Raw genomic sequence first — 10,913 nt, 5'->3', positions numbered from 1 at the left:
AGAACACCATCCCAAAAACACCATCCCAAGAACACCAAGAACAACAAGAACACCATCTCAAGAACACCAAGAACACCATCTCAAGAACACCAAGAACACCATCTCAAGAACACCAAGAAAAACAAGAACACCATCTCAAGAACACCAAGAACACCATCTCAAGAACACCATCTCAAGAACACCAAGAACACCATCTCAAGAACACCATCTCAAGAACACCAAGAACACAATCTCAAGAACACCAAGAACACCATCTCAAGAACACCATCTCAAGAACACCAAGAACACCATCTCAAGAACACCAAGAACACCATCTCAAGAACACCATCCCAAGAACACCAAGAACAACAAGAACACCATCTCAAGAACACCAAGAACACCATCTCAAGAACACCAAGAACACCATCTCAAGAACACCAAGAACAACAAGAACACCATCTCAAGAACACCAAGAACACCATCTCAAGAACACCATCTCAAGAACACCATCTCAAGAACACCATCTCAAGAACACCAAGAACACCATCTCAAGAACACCAAGAACACCATCTCAAGAACACCATCTCAAGAACACCAACAACACCATCTCAAGAACACCAAGAACACCATCTCAAGAACACCATCTCAAGAACACCAAGAACACCATCTCAAGAACACCATCCCAAGAACACCAAGAACAACAAGAACACCATCTCAAGAACACCAAGAATACCATCTCAAGAACACCAAGAACAACAAGAACACCATCTCAAAAACACCAAGAACACCATCTCAAGAACACAAAGAACACCAAGAACACCATCCCCAAAACACCATCTCAAGAACACCATCTCAAGAACACCATCCCAAGAACACCATCCCAAGAACACCATCTCAAGAACACCATCTCAAGAACACCATCTCAAGAACACCAAGAACACAAAGAACACAAAGAACACCATCCCAAAAACACCATCCCCAAAACACCATCCCAAGAACACCATCCCAAGAACACCATCTCAAGAACACCATCCCAAGCATCAATGGAATTTCCCCATGTGGGACAATAAAGGATTATCTTATCTTATCTTAAAAACACCATCCCAAGAACACCAACCCACGAACACCAAGAACAACAAGAACACCATCTCAAGAACACCAAGAACACCATCTCAAGAACACCAAGAACACCATCTCAAGAACACCTAGAACAACAAGAACACCATCTCAAGAACACCAAGAACACCATCCCAAGAACACCAAGAACACCATCTCAAGAACACCATCTCAAGAACACCAAGAACACCATCTCAAGAACACCAAGAACACCATCTCAAGAACACCAAGAACACCATCTCAAGAACACCATCTCAAGAACACCATCCCAAGAACACCAAGAACACCATCTCAAGAACACCATCCCAAGAACACCAAGAACAACAAGAACACCATCTCAAGAACACCAAGAACACCATCTCAAGAACACCAAGAACAACAAGAACACCATCTCAAGAACACCATCTCAAGAACACCAAGAACACAAAGAACACCAAGAACACCATCCCAAAAACACCATCCCAAAAACATTATCCCCAAAACACCATCTCAAGAACACCATCTCAAGAACACCATCCCAAGAACACCATCTCAAGAACACCATCTCAAGAACACCATCTCAAGAACACCAAGAACACAAAGAACACCAAGAACACCATCCCAAAAACACCATCCCCAAAACACCATCTCAAGAACACCATCTCAAGAACACCATCCCAAGAACACCATCCCAAGAACACCATCTCAAGAACACCATCCCAAGAACACCATCCCAAGAACACCATCCCAAAAACACCATCCCAAGAACACCAAGAACAACAAGAACACCATCTCAAGAACACCAAGAACACCATCTCAAGAACACCATCTCAAGAACACCAAGAACCATCTCAAGAACACCAAGAACACCATCTCAAGAACACCATCTCAAGAACACCAAGAACACAATCTCAAGAACACCAAGAACACCATCTCAAGAACACCATCTCAAGAACACCAAGAACACCAAGAACACCATCTCAAGAACACCAAGAACACCATCTCAAGAACACCAAGAACACCATCTCAAGAACACCAAGAACACCATCTCAAGAACACCATCTCAAGAACACCAAGAACACCATCTCAAGAACACCAAGAACACCATCTCAAGAACACCAAGAACACCATCTCAAGAACACCAAGAACACCATCTCAAGAACACCATGCCAAGAACACCAAGAACAACAAGAACACCATCTCAAGAACACCAAGAATACCATCTCAAGAACACCAAGAACAACAAGAACACCATCTCAAAAACACCAAGAACACCATCTCAAGAACACAAAGAACACCAAGAACACCATCCCCAAAACACCATCTCAAGAACACCATCTCAAGAACACCATCCCAAGAACACCATCCCAAGAACACCATCTCAAGAACACCATCTCAAGAACACCATCTCAAGAACACCAAGAACACATAGAATACCAAGAACACCATCCCAAAAACACCATCCCCAAAACACCATCCCAAGAACACCATCCGAAGAACACCATCTCAAGAACACCATCTCAAGCATTAATGGAATTTCCCCATGTGGGACAATAAAGGATTATCTTATCTTATCTTAAGAACACCATCCCAAGAACACCAACCCACGAACACCAAGAACAACAAGAACACCATCTCAAGAACACCAAGAACACCATCTCAAGAACACCATCTCAAGAACACCAAGAACAACAAGAACACCATCTCAAGAACACCAAGAACACCATCCCAAGAACACCAAGAACACCATCTCAAGAACACCATCTCAAGAACACCAAGAACACCATCTCAAGAACACCAAGAACAACAAGAACACCATCTCAAGAACACCAAGAACACCATCTCAAGAACACCAAGAACACCATCTCAAGAACACCAAGAACACCATCTCAAGAACACCAAGAACACCATCTCAAGAACACCATCTCAAGAACACCATCTCAAGAACACCATCCCAACAACACCAAGAACACCATCTCAAGAACACCATCCCAAGAACACCAAGAACAACAAGAACACCATCTCAAGAACACCAAGAACACCATCTCAAGAACACCAAGAACAACAAGAACACCATCTCAAGAACACCATCTCAAGAACACCAAGAACACAAAGAACACCAAGAATACCATCCCAAAAACACCATCCCAAAAACACCATCCCCAAAACACCATCTCAAGAACACCATCTCAAGAACACCATCCCAAGAACACCATCCCAAGAACACCATCTCAAGAACACCATCTCAAGAACACCATCTCAAGAACACCAAGAACACAAAGAACACCAAGAACACCATCCCAAAAACACCATCCCCAAAACACCATCTCAAGAACACCATCTCAAGAACACCATCCCAAGAACACCATCCCAAGAACAACATCTCAAGAACACCATCCCAAGAACACAAAGAACAAAAAGAACACCATCCCAAGAACACCAAGAATACCATCTCAAGAACACCAAGAACACCATCTCAAGAACACCAAGAACACCATCTCAAGAACACCAAGAACACAATCTCAAGAACACCAAGAACAACAAGAACACCATCTCAAGAACAACAAGAACACCATCTCAAGAACACCAAGAACACAAAGAATACCATCCCAAAAACACCATCCCACGAACACCAAGAACAACAAGAACACCATCTCAAGAACACCAAGAACACCATCTCAAGAACACCAAGAATACCATCTCAAGAACACCAAGAACAACAAGAACACCATCTCAAAAACACCAAGAACACCATCTCAAGAGCACCAAGAACACCATCCCAAGAACACCAAGAACACCATCTCAAGAACACCATCTCAAGAACACCAAGAACACCATCTCAAGAACACCAAGAACAACAAGAACACCATCTCAAGAACACCAAGAACACCATCTCAAGAACACCAAGAACACCATCTCAAGAACACCAAGAACACCATCTCAAGAACACCATCTCAAGAACACCAAGAACACCATCTCAAGAACACCATCTCAAGAACACCATCTCAAGAACACCAAGAACACCATCTCAAGAACACCATCCCAAGAACACCAAGAACACCATCTCAAGAACACCAAGAACACCATCCCAAGAACACCATCTCAAGAACACCAAGAACACCATCTCAAGAACACCAAGAACATCAAGAACACCATCTCAAGAACACCAAGAACACCATCCCAAGAACACCATCTCAAGAACACCATCTCAAGAACACCAAGAACACCATCCCAAGAACACCAAGAACAACAAGAACACCATCTCAAGAACACCAAGAACACCATCTCAAGAACACCAAGAACAAAAAGAACACCATCTCAAGAACACCATCTCAAGAACACCAAGAACACAAAGAACACCAAGAACACCATCCCAAAAACACCATCCCCAAAACACCATCTCAAGAACACCATCTCAAGAACACCATCCCAAGAACACCATCCCAAGAACACCATCTTAAGAACACCATCCCAAGAACACCATCCCAAGAACACCAAGAACACTAAGAACACCATCTCAAGAACACCAAGAACACCATCTCAAGAACACCAAGAACACCATCTGAAGAACACCAAGAACACCATCTCAAGAACACCAAGAACAACAAGAACACCATCTCAAGAACACCAAGAACACCATCTCAAGAACACCAAGAACACCATCTCAAGAACACCAAGAACAACAAGAACACCATCTCAAGAACACCAAGAACACCATCTCAAGAACACCATCTCAAGAACACCAAGAACACCATCTCAAGAACACCAAGAACACCATCTCAAGAACACCATCTCAAGGACACCAAGAACACCATCTCAAGAACACCAAGAACACCATCTCAAGAACACCATCTCAAGAACACCAAGAACACCATCTCAAGAACACCAAGAACACCATCTCAAGAACACCATCCCAAGAACACCAAGAACAACAAGAACACCATCTCAAGAACACCAAGAATACCATCTCAAGAACACCAAGAACAACAAGAACACCATCTCAAAAACACCAAGAACACCATCTCAAGAACACAAAGAACACCAAGAACACCATCCCCAAAACACCATCTCAAGAACACCATCTCAAGAACACCATCCCAAGAACACCATCCCAAGAACACCATCTCAAGAACACCATCTCAAGAACACCATCTCAAGAACACCAAGAACACAAAGAACACCAAGAACACCATCCCAAAAACACCATCCCCAAAACACCATCCCAAGAACACCATCCCAAGAACACCATCTCAAGAACACCAACCCACGAACACCAAGAACAACAAGAACACCATCTCAAGAACACCATCTCAAGAACACCAAGAACACCATCTCAAGAACACCATCTCAAGAACACCATCCCAAGAACACCATCCCAAAAACACCATCCCAAGAACACCAAGAACACCATCTCAAGAACACATAGAACACCATCTCAAGAACACCAAGAACAACAAGAACACCATCTCAAGAACACCAAGAACACCATCTCAAGAACACCATCTCAAGAACACCAAGAACACCATCTCAAGAACACCATCTCAAGAACACCAAGAACACAATCTCAAGATCACCAAGAACACCATCTCAAGAACACCATCTCAAGAACACCAAGAACACCATCTCAAGAACACCAAGAACACCATCTCAAGAACACCATCCCAAGAACACCAAGAACAACAAGAACACCATCTCAAAAACACCAAGAACACCATCTCAAGAACACCAAGAACACCATCTCAAGAACACCAAGAACAACAAGAACACCATCTCAAGAACACCAAGAACACCATCTCAAGAACACCATCTCAAGAACACCATCTCAAGAACACCAAGAACACCATCTCAAGAACACCAAGAACACCATCTCAAGAACACCATCTCAAGAACACCATCTCAAGAACACCAAGAACACCATCTCAAGAACACCAAGAACAACAAGAACACCATCTCAAAAACACCAAGAACACCATCTCAAGAACACAAAGAACACCAAGAACACCATACCCAAAACACCATCTCAAGAACACCATCTCAAGAACACCATCCCAAGAACACCATCCCAAGAACACCATCTCAAGAACACCATCTCAAGAACACCAAGAACACAAAGAACACCAAGAACATCATCCCAAAAACACCATCCCCAAAACACCATCCCAAGAACACCATCCCAAGAACAGCATCTCAAGAACACCATCCCAAGCATCAATGGAATTTCCCCATGTGGGACAATAAAGGATTATCTTATCTTATCTTAAGAACACCATCCCAAGAACACCAACCCACGAACACCAAGAACAACAAGAACACCATCTCAAGAACACCAAGAACACCATCTCAAGAACACCAAGAACACCATCTCAAGAACACCAAGAACAACAAGAACACCATCTCAAGAACACCAAGAACACCATCCCAAGAACACCAAGAACACCATCTCAAGAACACCATCTCAAGAACACCAAGAACACCATCTCAAGAACACCAAGAACACCATCTCAAGAACACCAAGAACACCATCTCAAGAACACCATCTCAAGAACACCATCCCAAGAACACCAAGAACACCATCTCAAGAACACCATCCCAAGAACACCAAGAACAACAAGAACACCATCTCAAGAACACCAAGAACACCATCTCAAGAACACCAAGAACAACAAGAACACCATCTCAAGAACACCAAGAACACAAAGAACACCAAGAACACCATCCCAAAAACACCATCCCAAAAACACCATCCCCAAAACACCATCTCAAGAACACAATCTCAAGAACACCATCCCAAGAACACCATCCCAAGAACACCATCTCAAGAACACCATCTCAAGAACACCATCTCAAGAACACCAAGAACACAAAGAACACCAAGAACACCATCCCAAAAACACCATCCCCAAAACACCATCTCAAGAACACCATCTCAAGAACACCATCCCAAGAACACCATCCCAAGAACACCATCCCAAAAACACCATCCCAAGAACACCAAGAACAACAAGAACACCATCTCAAGAACACCAAGAACACCATCTCAAGAACACCAAGAACACCATCTCAAGAACACCAAGAACAACAAGAACACCATCTCAAAAACACCAAGAACACCATCTCAAGAACACAAAGAACACCAAGAACACCATCCCCAAAACACCATCTCAAGAACACCATCTCAAGAAAACCCATCCCAAGAACACCATCCCAAGAACACCATCTCAAGAACACCATCTCAAGAACACCATCTCAAGAACACCAAGAACACAAAGAACACCAAGAACACCATCCCAAAAACACCATCCCCAAAACACCATCCCAAGAACACCATCCCAAGAACACCATCTCAAGAACACCATCCCAAGAACACCATCCCAAGAACACCAACCCACGAACACCAAGAACAACAAGAACACCATCTCAAGAACACCAAGAACACCATCTCAAGAACACCATCTCAAGAACACCAAGAACACCATCTCAAGAACACCATCTCAAGAACACCATCCCAAGAACACCATCCCAAAAACACCATCCCAAGAACACCAAGAACAACAAGAACACCATCTCAAGAACACCAAGAACACCATCTCAAGAACACCAAGAACACCATCTCAAGAACACCAAGAACAACAAGAACACCATCTCAAGAACACCAAGAACACCATCTCAAGAACACCATCTCAAGAACACCAAGAACACCATCTCAAGAACACCATCTCAAGAACACCATCTCAAGAACACCAAGAACACAATCTCAAGAACACCAAGAACACCATCTCAAGAACACCATCCCAAGAACACCAAGAACAACAAGAACACCATCTCAAGAACACCAAGAACACCATCTCAAGAACACCAAGAACAACAAGAACACCATCTCAAGAACACCATCTCAAGAACACCAAGAACACAAAGAACACCAAGAACACCATCCCAAAAACACCATCCCAAAAACACCATCCCCAAAACACCATCTCAAGAACACCATCTCAAGAACACCATCCCAAGAACACCATCCCAAGAACACCATCTCAAGAACACCATCTCAAGAACACCATCTCAAGAACACCAAGAACACCATCTCAAGAACACCAAGAACACCATCTCAAGAACACCAAGAACAACAAGAAGACCATCTCAAAAACACCAAGAACACCATCTCAAGAACACAAAGAACACCAAGAACACCATCCCCAAAACACCATCTCAAGAACACCATCTCAAGAACACCATCCCAAGAACACCAAGAACACAATCTCAAGAACACCAAGAACACCATCTCAAGAACACCATCTCAAGAACACCAAGAACACCATCTCAAGAACACCAAGAACACCATCTCAAGAACACCATCCCAAGAACACCAAGAACAACAAGAACACCATCTCAAGAACACCAAGAACACCATCTCAAGAACACCAAGAACACCATCTCAAGAACACCAAGAACAACAAGAACACCATCTCAAGAACACCAAGAACACCATCTCAAGAACACCATCTCAAGAACACCAAGAACACCATCTCAAGAACACCAAGAACACCATCTCAAGAACACCATCTCAAGAACACCAAGAACACCATCTCAAGAACACCATCCCAAGAACACCAAGAACAACAAGAACACCATCTCAAGAACACCAAGAATACCATCTCAAGAACACCAAGAACAACAAGAACACCATCTCAAAAACACCAAGAACACCATCTCAAGAACACAAAGAACACCAAGAACACCATCCCCAAAACACCATCTCAAGAACACCATCTCAAGAACACCATCCCAAGAACACCATCCCAAGAACACCATCTCAAGATTACCATCTCAAGAACACCATCTCAAGAACACCAAGAACACAAAGAACACCATCCCAAAAACACCATCCCCAAAACACCATCCCAAGAACACCATCCCAAGAACACCATCTCAAGAACACCATCCCAAGCATCAATGGAATTTCCCCATGTGGGACAATAAAGGATTATCTTATCTTATCTTAAAAACACCATCCCAAGAACACCAACCCACGAACACCAAGAACAACAAGAACACCATCTCAAGAACACCAAGAACACCATCTCAAGAACACCAAGAACACCATCTCAAGAACACCAAGAACAACAAGAACACCATCTCAAGAACACCAAGAACACCATCCCAAGAACACCAAGAACACCATCTCAAGAACACCATCTCAAGAACACCAAGAACACCATCTCAAGAACACCAAGAACACCATCTCAAGAACACCAAGAACACCATCTCAAGAACACCATCTCAAGAACACCATCCCAAGAACACCAAGAACACCATCTCAAGAACACCATCCCAAGAACACCAAGAACAACAAGAACACCATCTCAAGAACACCAAGAACACCATCTCAAGAACACCAAGAACAACAAGAACACCATCTCAAGAACACCATCTCAAGAACACCAAGAACACAAAGAACACCAAGAACACCATCCCAAAAACACCATCCCAAAAACACCATCCCCAAAACACCATCTCAAGAACACCATCTCAAGTACACCATCCCAAGAACACCATCTCAAGAACACCATCTCAAGAACACCATCTCAAGAACACCATCTCAAGAACACCAAGAACACAAAGAACACCAAGAACACCATCCCAAAAACACCATCCCCAAAACACCATCTCAAGAACACCATCTCAAGAACACCATCCCAAGAACACCATCCCAAGAACACCATCTCAAGAACACCATCCCAAGAACACCATCCCAAGAACACCATCCCAAAAACACCATCCCAAGAACACCAAGAACAACAAGAACACCATCTCAAGAACACCAAGAACACCATCTCAAGAACACCAAGAACACCATCTCAAGAACACCAAGAACAACAAGAACACCATCTCAAGAACACCAAGAACACCATCTCAAGAACACCATCTCAAGAACACCAAGAACCATCTCAAGAACACCAAGAACACCATCTCAAGAACACCATCTCAAGAACACCAAGAACACAATCTCAAGAACACCAAGAACACCATCTCAAGAACACCATCTCAAGAACACCAAGAACACCATCTCAAGAACACCAAGAACACCATCTCAAGAACACCAAGAACACCATCTCAAGAACACCAAGAACACCATCTCAAGAACACCATCTCAAGAACACCAAGAACACCATCTCAAGAACACCAAGAACACCATCTCAAGAACACCAAGAACACCATCTCAAGAACACCAAGAACACCATCTCAAGAACACCATCCCAAGAACACCAAGAACAACAAGAACACCATCTCAAGAACACCAAGAATACCATCTCAAGAACACCAAGAACAACAAGAACACCATCTCAAAAACACCAAGAACACCATCTCAAGAACACAAAGAACACCAAGAACACCATCCCCAAAACACCATCTCAAGAACACCATCCCAAGAACACCATCCCAAGAACACCATCCCAAGAACACCATCCCAAGAACACCATCTCAAGAACACCATCTCAAGAACACCAAGAACACATAGAATACCAAGAACACCATCCCAAAAACACCATCCCCAAAACACCATCCCAAGAACACCATCCGAAGAACACCATCTCAAGAACACCATCTCAAGCATCAATGGAATTTCCCCATGTGGGACAATAAAGGATTATCTTATCTTATCTTAAGAACACCATCCCAAGAACACCAACCCACGAACACCAAGAACAACAAGAACACCATCTCAAGAACACCAAGAACACCATCTCAAGAACACCATCTCAAGAACACCAAGAACAACAAGAACACCATCTCAAGAACACCAAGAACACCATCCCAAGAACACCAAGAACACCATCTCA

The 10,913-nt window shown here is 43.2% G+C and overlaps 1 protein-coding gene across 1 annotated transcript in view; it reads right to left on the bottom strand.

The window, feature by feature from the left end:
* Positions 1-10,913, bottom strand: part of LOC140374615 (neural-cadherin) — a 178,162-nt gene that overhangs the window by 98,123 nt on the left and 69,126 nt on the right. The window lies entirely within an intron of this gene.

This window comes from Eucyclogobius newberryi, unplaced genomic scaffold, assembly GCF_026437365.1.
Source record: "Eucyclogobius newberryi isolate DKJ021-1_F unplaced genomic scaffold, fEucNew1.0.hap1 SCAF_3, whole genome shotgun sequence".
NCBI classification, from domain to species: domain Eukaryota; kingdom Metazoa; phylum Chordata; class Actinopteri; order Gobiiformes; family Gobiidae; genus Eucyclogobius; species Eucyclogobius newberryi.
The sequence above is the reverse complement of the archived record's forward strand: the minus strand, read 5'-3'. Positions and strand labels throughout refer to the sequence as shown.